This window comes from Lynx rufus, unplaced genomic scaffold (genome assembly GCF_022079265.1).
Source record: "Lynx rufus isolate CCGP_SWC_20201006 ecotype Redwood Valley unplaced genomic scaffold, mLynRuf1.p SCAF_6, whole genome shotgun sequence".
Classification (NCBI taxonomy): domain Eukaryota; kingdom Metazoa; phylum Chordata; class Mammalia; order Carnivora; family Felidae; genus Lynx; species Lynx rufus.
Genome location: NW_025814878.1, coordinates 57,014,863 through 57,028,884, shown reverse-complemented (window position 1 = coordinate 57,028,884; position 14,022 = coordinate 57,014,863).

The window sequence follows — 14,022 nt, the reverse complement described above, 5'->3', positions numbered from 1 at the left end:
CCGTTCTGCTGCATCCCGCCTTTGTTTTCACCCAGCGGAAGTGCAGCAAGGAAACGAGGGCATAAGAAAAACATCAGGTTTGTTATTCACAGCAACAGCTCCAGGCCCAGACAGCTCCAAAGTAAATCTGAGCAAGGTCTTGCTGTGACTTTGTGACCAAAGACTTAATGTTCTCATACCATTAGTGGGCTCTGGCACTTTATCAAACCTGTGATATTGACTAACTACCAGTAATTGCTGATTTATGGGCAAAGTTTTCTTAGCCTTGTTTTCTTCGGGATTCTAATATACCTTCATCTTCTGGAAACGTGTTGAATCAGTCAGTTCACGTTCTCTGTGAGCTTTGCTGTTGACATATCTAAATAGAGGACATCTTGCCCTTTTACCTGTTGCTGTTGAGATGACTTTGTAGTACTTTACTTGCCTTAAGCTATCTCTTAAGGAAAAAAAAAACACACTTCGGTGCATGCAGGGAGGGCATATGGGGAATAAATTGTATTGGTCTATAATTTGTAAAAGCTCTTTACTTAAGCAGGGTAAGATAATGATATAACTAGAAGCATTTCTAAAGAGCATCTTGTCCAGGATGACAAATGAATTTCATTTCTAGTGCCACAGGATGGAGGGATGAGGGCAGATGTACCTTTCATTTTCTAATCCAGGTCTAGTATCAAACCTAACTTCTAGTCCATGCTTTCCTTCTCTTGTTCTTTGTTTCCTTTTTCTTTTCTATCTTTCTTTCTTCTCTCCACCTAAAATACAACTCCCCAGCTAAATACAAGTACCAACCTGACCTCAAAATTACATCTCAGGAAGGATTAGGGTCATACCAAGAGCGTAGGACAACCCTATCCATTTAACCTCCCCTTCAAACTTCTCCTACTTATTCCATCACTGACCGGCACCTGGGGCTCCCCAGAACCACTTCCATGACGGCCTTTGTGCTCTAGCATTTCCACAGGGGTCCATATTACTGTGAGTGCTTTGTGCCTGTATGGTCATATTACAGTAACCCTTGAACCACACTATAAAATGTTTATAACCAAGCCACAGCTCACAACAGTTGGACACATCGATACATCTCTGGTTTCCATTTAATTCCTTTTCCAGAATCAGTAACTGCTGTCAGGTGCTTCCTTTATCTCTCTTCACACTTCCTCATGCATTGCATCCAGCACTGGGAGGCAGGCAGAGGTTGGTGAGAGTATTTGAGATCTTATAATATCTTGGAAGTGTCCAAGTATAGAAATAGATCTTGTCCTGTTTATTTCTGGATTCAGGAGAGTGCTAATTGCAACCAAGACGTCTAGAGCTGAGTTAGATTTCTCTCTGGCAGTGTGACCTTGGCTGAGCTACTTCACCTTTTTGATAGTTTGTCAAGTGTGGATAATGGCATCTCCTCTTAAATGTGCTTAATCAAAGAAGATATGCAAAAGAACTTTGCTCTCTCCACAGGAAAGGTTCTGGTCTACATAAATACAAAGAATTATTAAGATACTGATATTTTCAGGCTGAGTTAAGTGCGATTGAATTTTACACCGTTAAATGTGCATGTTCAGTGATTTCTTTATTGGTAGGCTGATTCTTAGTATGTTAATGAAGACCTATGTATAGGTTTCTTGATTAACTCATGGCTCAAGACTTGTCACTTCAAATACCAAACAAGACTTTGTTTTTTGAGGTGTTGCGTCCAATATCTCAATTATTCATCTTAGGAATTAGTGTAAAATTAGCGCAGATCCCTGTTCATATGGAAATAGATGGGTATGTTAATTGGAATGCTGCAGCTGGAAAAAAGTCTTGCATAATGAAAGGATTGATATTAATACCTTTGAATGGAAGATGTATATCATATTGTTAGTAAGAAATAATCCATTCATGTGTACTTGTTCTAAACAATTATTTTATGTGGTTTATCTTACTTCTAAAGTACAAGCTATTCAATGTATTTAGGAAATATTTTGAAATGGAAATACGCTAACACATTTTTAACTTAAAGTAAAAGCTATGTTGAAACATTGAAATTTCTTCCTTGTTCCTTTCTTATATTTTCTGTTAATTTCAATCTCTAAATGTTCATAGTCACTGTAGGGTTTATTAACTCTTAATCAGAACTGGATTTTCACTAACTATACAGATAAAATACTAGGTATGTGTGATAACTTGCCATAACTGTTTTCCTTCAGGTAGGTCTCTCAGAGCCTTTTCTGGGTTTATATACAAAGGTAAGCCCATAGCGGCAACAATAATTTATAGAAATGCTGAAGGAAATGAGATACCAGTTTATATCACAATTTCCATCATATATATATAGACTTATGTATAAATGTACACACACACACACCCCTGACTCAAGTTGAGGCCTTTAATCAATTTTAAGTTTCTAAAGCATTTCACTACATATATGCCTTATTATAATATAACTTTATTCTAATATTTCACCATCCCTTTCATTTAGAAATTTAACTCCACAATCTTATATTGAGGATCTGTTGTGTGAAAGGCACTCTGCTAAATGTTGCAGAGGAAATAAGGTCTAACAAGGACTTCACCATCTAGGCCTACAAATATCCATGTGTACAAATATCTTAATCACAAGAGGAGGGTTTAAAAGCATTCTCAACAAAATTCTGCGTGAGCATAAAGTTAGACAAACTCGTCACTAAGCATGGCCGCTTAAAGGAGTTGGCATGTTTAACTGAGCTGAAACGATAACAATTTCAGGGATTTCCAGGCAAAGGCAACAACATGATAAAAAGCCTGCAGGGGGGTGGAAAAAGAGGCAGAAAGTGTTTTGGGATCGGTAATGAGAGAGAGTTGCAAAGATTGGCAAAGTATGTCCTACTTCTTTCCTACCCTCAGCACTTTGTGATAATCTTACCTCCTTCTCATCAGTGCTGTGAAAAATTGTTTTTGAATACAGATTGATATGTGAAGAAATTCTAAAGCAGAGAGTGATTTCCTAAGGAGAGCCTACACCATAATTTCACTGCTGTGAACTGCCAAAGACAACTGAGGATGGTATTAACTAACACCGTGAACACTCACGGAGGGCTAGGAAGTACCCAAAGGGGGAAAAAAAAATCATCTGATTAGGCCCAGTGCACAGAGAAGATGGCCGGCAAAGCCTAAGAGGCCCAGGGGTGAGAGTCTGTCAGCTGAGGCTGTGAGTCCGGGCACCAAGTATCATTTCGTATTACAGTTACAACCCCATGGCGAAGGACACTGGGAGTTTGGGATGGATCGAGCGAGTAATCCTGAAATGGACGGGTTTCTTCCACCATTTCTAACTCAAAATTCTGGGAAGGGAACCCCCCAGATATACCATTTATTTACTCATTTGCCCAAAGGGCCTGTTCCATTTTCTGTGACTGCCTAACAAATTATTCTCCAACCTCATCGAGAAAAATAACTATCACACTCATAGATTCTGTGGGCCAAGTTTTTGACGTCACAGTGGCATCAGCTGGTGTCTGTTCTAGGCTGCCTGGGCCTCACCTGAAGACTTGAAAGTGGGGACTGGATCATCTGAAGGTTCATTCTCTCACGTATCTTGTAGTTAACCCTGGCTGTTGGCTGCAGAGTTCCTCTCCACCTGGGCCTCTCCATGTGATGTCTCTGCAAAAAAAGCTTGTCTGACCTCATCACAATATGGCGGTGGAGTGCAAAGGGATAGAGCCGCATGTGGCCACATGTCCTTTCTGTGCCCTAGCTTTAGAAGTCAGACGGCATCAGTTCTGTCATATATTGCCTGCGGAAGGGGTTAAAGCTCCTGCCCAAATTGAAGGTGAGAAAACAGAGACACCACCACTTGGGAGGAGGATTGGCAAGGTTCTGAAGGGCAGGCTGAACCAGAATTACTGCTATAACCATATTTGGAAAATAAGGTCTGCCAGAGGGCCCGAAAGAGTTCGTAGAACAAACTCTTACTGCCCCTCTCCCTCCCTCTCCTGTACCTTTTGTAACTGTTGTGGTTTCTTAAATGAAGAGAGAGACAGAGGATTAACAAGAAGCCTGGACTCTGCTTAGGGGAATTATTAATAAAGCTTATTATGGGTTTTCAAAATTCAAACTCAGTATAGATTCATATTCCTAGAGCGTGGGAAGGATAAAAGTATTTGAAGAGGTAGCATGGGATAAATCATTGAGGACTTTAAATGCCATGCTGAGAATTTAGGTTTTATGCTGGACTTGGGACTTTGTTTTGTGGCAATGGACAAATGGCTGCACAGTTTTAATCAGGTGACTGACATAATCATTTTGGAAAGTGACACATTTTTTTTTAATGTTTTATTTATTATTGAGAGAGAGAGAGAGCAGAAGCAGGGGAGGAGCAGAGAGAGAGGAAGACAGAGGGTCCGAAGTGGAGCTCGATGCTGACAGCCATGAGCCTGATGCAGGACTCGAACTCATGAATGGTGAGATCATGGCCTGAACCAGAGTTGGATGTTCAACCAACTGAGCTGTGGAGGCACCCCAGAAAATGACACGTTCCTAAAGCCCTGGGCCAGATGGCAAGAAATTGGTAACTGAGAGAAAACAGAAGTTCTCTCCTTTTTAATTCAAGTATAATTAATGTACTAATGTGTTAATATAATTAATGCTATATTCATTTCAGGTGTACAAGGTAGTGATTCAACAATTCTCTACATTACTCAGTGTTCATCATAAGTGTACTCTTAATCCCCTTCACCAATTTCACTAATCCCTCCACCCACCTCCCCTCTGACAAACAGTAGTTTGTTCTTTATACTTAAGAGTCTGGTGTTTTGTTTGTCTCTTTTTTTCTTTATTTTATTTCTTAAATTCCACATATGAATGAAATCTTTCAGTGTTGTCTTTCTCTGTCTTATTTCCCTTAGTATTATGCTCTCTAGATCCATCCACGTTGTTGCAAATGATAAGATTTCATTCTTTTTCATGGCTGGACAATATTGCATTTTACACACACCAAATCTTTTTTATCCCTTCATCTATGGATGGACACTGGTTTGCTTCCATATCTTGACTATTGTAAATAATGTGGTAAACACAGGGTGGGTGGGGTGCATAGATCTTTTCAAATTAGTGTTTCATTTCCTTTGGATAAATACCCAGCAGTAGAATTACTAGAACATATGGTAATCCTATTTTTAACTTTTTGAGGAAAGTCCATACTGTTCCACAGTGGCTGCACCAGTTTGCATTCCTACCAACAGTGTGTGAGGGTTCCTTTTTCTCCTTGCCAACACCTGTTGTTTCTTGTGCATTTGATTTTAGCCATTCTGAGAGATGTGAAGTGATATTTCATTGCAGTTTTGATTTGCATTTCCCTGATGATGAGTGATATTGAGCATCTTTTCACGTGTCTTTGGATATCTGTATGTCTTCATTAGAAAAATTGGACAGCTACATGCAGAAGAATGAAATTGGACCACTTTCTCACACCATACACAAAAAATACCTCAAAATGGACTAAAGACCTAAATGTGAGGCCTGAAACCATGAAACTCCTAGAAGAAACCATAAGCAATTATTTGTTTGACATTGGCCATAGAAACGCTTTTCTAGATATATCTCCTCTGGCAAGGGAAACAAAAGCAAAATTAAACTGTGGGGACTACACTAGAAATTCTTTGAACAGAAATGCCTCATTAATCCCAGCTCTCAATGTTGTCTCCAAAATTCATGGACTGATGTGCCGGACACCCTGGATGTTGAGACCAGTGAGGTGCACCCTAATACTCCCTTGTATTCCTATTCCTTCCAGACGAGTTGCTTGCTCACGGAGAGTCAGGATGTTTGTTCCCAAATCTGTTTATGAGCCATAGTGGCAACTACATAATTTAATTAAATATTTCAAGACAAAAGTAATGATGATGTAAAAGGAAAGAGGGTTGTTGTTTCTGTGAAAATCAAACTACCTGTCTTGGGAAAGACTGAAAAGGGGTTTAATAATTGCTGGAGGATTAAGGGTGAGTGGAGCAAAAGTAAAAGATTGGAGTGGGGGCGGGGGAATGAAAATCTGGAAAGATTTTTGTTTTGCACTTTCAGAATAGACATTATGGTGTTGCACAGTGGTTAAGAGCCCATAGAGCTAAATTTAATGAAACTAGTTCCAATTCTACCATTTGCTATCTATGTGACTTGGGGTAATTTACTTAACCTTTATGTGCCTCAGTTTCCTTATTTATAAAAAAGTTACTAACAGTGCCTACCTCACAGTTTGTGTGAGGATTAATAGAGTTAAAGTTAATAAAGTGCATAAAAGAGTACTGCTAGACAGTATTAAAGAAGGCTATTATTACTATTATTATTATTAATCATTATTATGCACTGTAGATATGGCTTTTAAAAGAAGGACAATGCAGAACACCAATAAAGGGAAGAAGCTATGGCTACACTAAAACGTAAGGGCGTGAAGAAACATTCATATGTTCACAAGGTATTGTTTTTATAATCCCTTGCTGAAACATACTTGTAAACAACACTGACAAGCCATTGGTCCCAATTACCAGAGACAAGAGCTTCTTCACTGTCTGGAGGGCTCTTGCCAGGTGGGTGATGCTAGGGTTCTACGGCGAGGCAGGGGGAATGGAAAGTAAGGGGCAGTGGGAGACATGATAGAAGGAGACTCCGTGGTACCTGAAAATTGCACACAAAAGGAGAGCAAGGACTCCAACTCCCAACTTTGAGCCTGAGTACTTGAAAAAAAAAGTCAGAAGAAAGTATTCAATTTGGGAAGGGAATAATTAAAATGCTTTATTTAAATATAATTGTTTTGAAATGTTGGTACTTACCAGGATTTGGTCCTGGGGCCTCTACATTTCTTCCCCCAAACATTCTCTCTGTGTAAACTCATCTCATGGCTTAGGTTAGCATTTTCTAATCGTGCCGAAATTCATAATCCAGCTCAAACCTCTCTGCTGAACTTCAGGACACACAGCTGGATCCCAGATACAGCTTGAGTGTTCCACAGAACGTTCATTGAACACTCAATGTGTGCCAAGCAATTTGTCATCTTCCCACTGTCACCTGTTCCTTTTCCAAATTGCCTTAACTAATGATATCATCATGTACCCAATCATTCAGGCCATGGGTAATCTGGAAAGCAATCTAAATGTCTCCCTTTACCTTACCCCTTACATTTAATTGGTTTCTAGGAATTTTTACTCTGTAAATATTATTTTAATCAGTCCTCCTGCCTCCTAACTCATTTCCCTGCCTTTATAACTGGTATCTCTGCCTTCATGCTTTCTCCCTTCTGACCCATTGCTACCAGAGTTATATTTACTGCACGAATAGTTAAGAATCTTCAGTGGCTCTTCATGGTCTATAGGACCTAGCCCAAAATTCTACAGATGGTACATAGCATACGAGACATATTGTAATCGCCTCTCTACTTCTTTCTCCAGATTCATCTCTACCCCTTGGACCCTCTGATCAGCCATATGGATTTATCATGAAAAAGAATCCCACCTTGCAGAACTTTCCATTCGAAAACTTGGCACAATGGAATTTTTAAGGCAGAAGATTTTAAGTGATCAACGAAGACCATTTCTATCGTCTTCAAGGAATAGAAAAAGACTATCCCAATCAAAACTTTCTGAATTCTTTTTAAGAAAGCTTATCTAGTATAATTCCCGGGGGGGCGGGGGGATCCTCAAAAAAGGTGTTTGCAATCTATATTTTATTCTAAATATTTGTTTCATAAATTTATAAATATTTGCTTCTAGTTAACAATAATATTTTGTATTTTCCTGGCATTTACTTCAATGATTAACATTACTATTTTTATAATATGAATAGGACCAGAACTCTGATTTATAACACTATATCTATAAGATGAAAAGAATTTGTCTAAGAATGACTCGACTTCTAACAATCCTTTAAGAACCAATTATGCTGTCAGAAGTGCCCTATACACAAAGTTAGAAATGAAAAAGAGAACAAAGAGGATATTAAAAGAACACCAAGAAAATACTTTGCACAGCTCTATAATAATAAAATCTAAAGAAATGAACAGTAGTCTAAGAAAATATAAATTTCCAAAATTGGCCCTTGAAGAGGTAGTAAATCTAAATAAATCAATTTTCATGGAAAAAATAAAGTTGTCACAGAACTACTACTTAAAAATGTGCAGGACCCAGATGGTTTTACAGATGAATTATTTCAAACTTTCCAGGAACAAATTGTTTCTATGTTATATAAACTGGTCCAGAACACAGATAAAGAAAGAAACTGTTTCTCTTCCTTATACGAAGTTAGCATCCATTTAACAAGAAGAGTGCAAACTTCAGACCAATCACCCTTGAAAGAACTGACACAAAACTCCCAAGGAAAAGATCAACCCATTTACTTTGCATACTTTTAAATGTTAAAGAATGACCCAGCAAAGGTAATTTCAAAAATGCAAGGATAGTTCAATAGTGTAAAATGTATTAAGAGATAAAAAGGGAAATTGTATTATTATCCTGTCCTGCAAAGAAAAAAAAGGGCCTTCATTTTTTAAAATTTTTTAATGTTTATTTATTTTTGAGAGAGAGAGAAACCAAGTGCAAGCAGGAGAGGGGGAGAGAGAGAGAAAGACATAGAATCAGAAGCAGGCTCCAGACTCTGGGTTGTCAGGACAGACATGGGGCTCAAACCCATGAACCCTGAGATCATGACCTGAGCCAAAGTTGGATGCTTAACTGACTGAGCCACCCAGGTGCCCCCAAAGGCCTTTATGTTTACAAACTTGAACTAGGAAGATGCACAAACACTCCATGGTTGGCATAACTATAACTTGCTCTTAAAATGGGTATGAGGGGCGCCTGGGTGGCGCAGTCGGTTAAGCGTCCGACTTCAGCCAGGTCACGATCTCGCGGTCCGTGAGTTCGAGCCCCGCGTCGGGCTCTGGGCTGATGGCTCAGAGCCTGGAGCCTGTTTCCGATTCTGTGTCTCCCTCTCTCTCTGCCCCTCCCCCGTTCATGCTCTGTCTCTCTCTGTCCCAAAAATAAATAAAAAAAAACGTTGAAAAAAAAATTTAAAATGGGTATGAAATAGTTAGTACACCCCAAGATGTCACAAGGTATCATAAACTCCAGATACTCTGAAAGTGGACCAGCCTGCTTCAACCCAATTCTATCTCTCCCTCCTCCCAGAAATGGAGACTGAAATGCAAAGCACCACCCATATCACTGCCCTGGGCAGAGTGGGCATAGAGTCAGGGAGACAATGCAGGGAGCAGAGAACGTGACCCACGGATAAAAACCCCATGCCTAGGAAAGCAGAAAGCCATGGCAGGCATTGTAATGAGCATGTTGTCAGGGAGAAATACCACTAACGGAACGAATGCCGTTGCAAACACTGTTCGTTGTCTGGAACTGACCCTACAGCTCTGGTGATGCTTTAACTTAGGTGATAGAGGACCCAAACAGTGGGCAACGGAAAAAACCCAGTGATCCAGCTCAATACAAGAAAAGCATCCAAACAAGGGCAGGACAAAAACCATTACCTTAGCTACACCTGGAACCATCCTGGGTATGTGCTATAGTTTTTGATATTTATTTATAATTAAGTTCATCATACAAGGTGTAAGGTAGAGAGAGAGGGAGATACTGATCATGTGGCACAACACCATGAAGACTTAAGGGCCTGCCACTTTCTAAGGGGAGTCTTCTGAACTGCTTTCTTTGGTTTTGTTTTTTCTTTCTTCAAAAGCTGGGATGAGATGTGTCCCCAGCTTCAGGTGAAAACCACGGGCCGCTCTAGCCACTCCTGACTGGGGAAGAGATTGGTATGTGAAGCGACGGCAGCCTTATAGTGGAGCCTGTAGGCATTAAACTAATAGTAGATGATGACAATTGTTTATGATGCGATAAATTTACATTTAAGGGGCGCCTAGGTGGCTCCGTCAGTTAAGAGGCTGACTCTGGATTTGGGCTCAGGTCGTGATCTCACAATTCGTAGGTTCGAGCCCCAAATCAGGCTCTGCGCTGGCAGTGCGGAGCCTGCTTGGGATTCTCTTGCCTCTCTCTGCCCCTCCCCCGCCAAAAGAAATAAATAAACTTAAAAAAATTTAAATTTAAGTGAAAACATGACGTTTGAAATCTAAGCATAAAAATATACTTGGGTGGTTTACGTGTACAGACAGCTGTTTCAAGAGTCCCAAGACCACTGTCAAGCTGAATGATTTGTTGAAAGGACCCACAGAACTTATTGTAGTGATTTATTGTAGTGAGAAGATATAGATGAAGATTAGCAAAGGGTAAAGGTATGCAGGGTGAAGTTCAAGAAATACCAGGCACAAGCTTCCAGTCTCCCCTTCCAGTGGGACTGCACAGGGACGCACTTCATACTCTCAGCAACAATGTTTTGTTTTGTTTTGTTTAACTTTTTAAGTGTTTATTATTTATTTTTGAGAGAGAGAGAGAGAGACAGCACAATCAGGGGAGGGGCAGAGAGAGAGAGAGAGGGAGACACAGAACCTGAAGCAGGCTCCAGGCTCTGAGCTGTCAGCACAGAGCCCAACGTGGGGCTCAAGCCCACAAACTGTGAGCTCACAACCTAAGCCAAAGTCGGATGCTTAACGGACTGAGCCACCCAGGCACTCCTCCCAGCACCAATGTTTGACAGCACATATAAAGTGTTCCCAAATAAACAGCTCAACCGAGTTTTGGTGTCCAGGGATTTTTACTGGAGGTCAGTCATGTAGACGTGCACGGCTGCACGATCACAGCTACTCAGTATCCACTGCCTGCCCAGACTAAAACCAGGTATTCCAAATCACATTTTTTTTTAAATAGGCTTTTTTTTTTTTTAGCTATTTTAGAATCACAGAAATACTGAATAGAAGGTACAAATATTTCCCATCTACTTCCTGCCCCACACATTCACAATATCCCCTACCAGAGTGGTACATTTGTTACAACTGATGAATCTACGTCGACACATCATTATCACCAGAAGTCCATAGTTTACATCAGGGTGCATTCTTGGTGTTGTACATTCTATGGGTTTGAACAAATTTGTAATAACAAGTGTTCACCATTATAGCATCATACAGAATAATTTCATTGCCTTAAATACTTTCTGTGCCCAGCCTATTCATCCCTTTGTCTCTCTAACCCCTGGAAATCATTGATCTTTATACCATCTCCATAGTTCTGCCTTTTTCAGAATGTCATATAGTTGGAATCATTTGGATGTATCCTTTCCAGATAGGTTTCTTTCACTTGGTAATAGGCATTTAACTTTCCTTTATACCTTTTCATGGCTTGTTCATTTCTCTTTTAGCACTGAATAGTATTCCATTGTCTGGATTACCACAGTATTTTATCCATTCACTTACGGAAGGACACTTTGGTGAATTTAAAGTTTTGTCAATAGGGGCGCCAGGGTGGCTCAGTCAGTTAAGCATCCGACTCTTGGTTTCAGCTTAGGTCATGATCTCACGGTTTATGAGTTCAAGCCCCACATTGGGCTCTGTGCTGACAGCACAGAGCCTGCTTCGGATTCTCTCTCTCCCTCTCTCTGCCCCTCCCCACCCCCAAATAAATAAACATTAAAAAAACTATCAAAGTTTTGTCAATAATGAATAAAGCAGTTATAAACAGCCACATATAGGTTTTTCTGTGGAAATATGTTTCACTCCTTTGCGTAAATACCAAGGAGCCCAGTTGCTGGTAAGAACACAGTAAGAATATGTTTAGTTTTATAAGAAACTGCCTGTCTTCCAAAATGGCTGTTTTATTTTGTATTCCCACCAGCAATGAATGAGAGTTCCTGTACCTCCACCTATAAATCACACCTTTAGAGCAAGCTTACTTGGTCAAACAGGTGTGGCATGGCCCGAGGCTTGAGGCACACAAAAACACTGATTAGGCAGAATATTCCAAGGCTTCAGAAGTTCTCTCCTAGCAGTTAGCTAAGGGCCAGGCTGAAGACAAGTCTTCGAAATGTACTGAGTTGGAGCTACGGCGGTCTGCTGAGTTAACCCTTTTCTGCCCCTATAGCCCAAGTCTTGAGAACCCAGTTGCAATCAGTAAGTACCTGGTCTGCACCCAATTAGTATGAGAAGAGGAAGAGCACCATGACTTTCTCCCAGGAAGTCTGAAGTAACAGGAAACACCCAGTGGCTGACCCTTCTCTGCTCAGATTAGGTATTTTCATCATTCCTGGGGTGACGCCATTCTGACTCCCTCTTGTCACCATTACTTCTAGCTCGCAAAGTAGCCTGCCTAAAAAGATAAGAAGTGAAGCCCTCTACTGTGCTCCGGGCTAGAAACGCAGCCCCTCCTCCTCATTCACAGGGCCTGGGGAAGCTAGAAAGAAGCTTGCCTGGGTTTGGTTTGGAATTGGTGAGTTGGATTTCTCATGAAAAGATCCATTTGGTTAGAAAAAAAGAAACTGCTTTCAACTTCTTCTTTGGCACTAAGCAGAAATTAATCTTTAACTAGACTACTGTAGTATTTTTTAGTTTATTAATTTATTTTGAGAGATAGAGTGAAAGAGAGAGAGAGAAAGAGTGCAAAGGGAAGGAGCAGAGAGGGAGAGAGAGAATCCCGTTGAGCTGGCAGCACAGAGCCCAACACAGGGCTTCATCCCACGACCCTTGAGATCATGTCCTGAGCTGAGATCAAGACTCAGACACTGGGGGGCGCCTGGGTGGCTCAGTCGGTTAAGCGTCCAACTTCGGCTCAGGTCACGATCTCGTGGTCTGTGAGTTCGAGACCCGCGTCAGGCTCTGTGCTGACGGCTCAGAGCCTGGAGCCTGTTTCAGATTCTGTGTCTCCCTCTCTCTCTGACCCTCCCCCGTTCATGCTGTCTATCCCTGTCTCGAAAATAAATAAACGTTAAAAAAAATTAAAAAAAAAAAAGACTCAGACACTGGACAGACTGAGCCACCCAGGTGCCCCTTTAACTAGACTACTTTAGACACAATCTTTTGCAAGCCTGGGCTTTGACCCTACAAAACAAAGCATATACGCTGGATTGACAATGCCCTATCTCCCTCATAACCAGAATTTTTGGTCTGGGGACATGAAGGGTGGAGATGAAAATGATGCCAATCTTAATGACACCAAAAGGCCCACTCTCAACATTTCAGGTTAGGCAAGGCCAGACCAAGAAAAATAGTGCATGCCATTTTAAAGAAGTTGGATTTATCCTGGAGTTAATGAGAAGTTATTGAAGGAATTTACATGGGCCACTGCAGACTAAGGTTTATATTTTTAAAATATTGCTCTGAACACAATGAGGACTGAGGGAAACAAGAATGGATGCCAATTTGGGAGGTTGCTGCATTAATTAAGGCAAAAACTAACTACTGAACAAAGACAGTAACCGTAGGAGTGGAGAGGAATTTGGATAAGAGATATTCAGAGAGTAAAACTGACATGCTGGAAAGGATCTGGCATGATGGCCACATTCTGGGTTAGATGAGAGAAAGGCAGAGAATGCATCAGTCCCGGGTTTCCAGTAGGGAATGCATAGGAAGACCTAACACGTGCATGCATGGTAGACTACACATAGGAGGGGTTAATAAATCTTTATTAAGTTGAATGTTGGAGGAGGAATTTTAGGAAAATTATTCTGGAAGCAATAAGTCACAGGCCCTGGATAGAGGGGAAACCAAAACCCAACGTACTCTAAGTAGGATGTGACAGAATAGGGAAGGCCTAAGCACTCGTGAACTTTCAAAAGGAAAGTCCATAGATTCTGATGATTGATTAATAGAATACAATGTATGAAGGGGGGAAAAATGAGTCAAACTTCCAACTTTTAATTCCTGGCTAAGTACCAAAGTCACATGACTGGAGTCCCATGGATAAATATTAATTCATTCTAATAAGAAACTTCAATCTGAATTTGACTGTATGGCTAAATTATTTCTCTCCATTTGGCACAAAAGTCTCATTATATTTACAACCATTATCCCCATTGGGAAAGAAGTTTTCTTGCCCAGAATTAAGCTGATTGCCAAATTCCTGTTTGTGCTGATGATGTTTAAGTGCCATTTGCTTTTGTTTCTAAGTTACCCTTGCTCCCTGATGAATG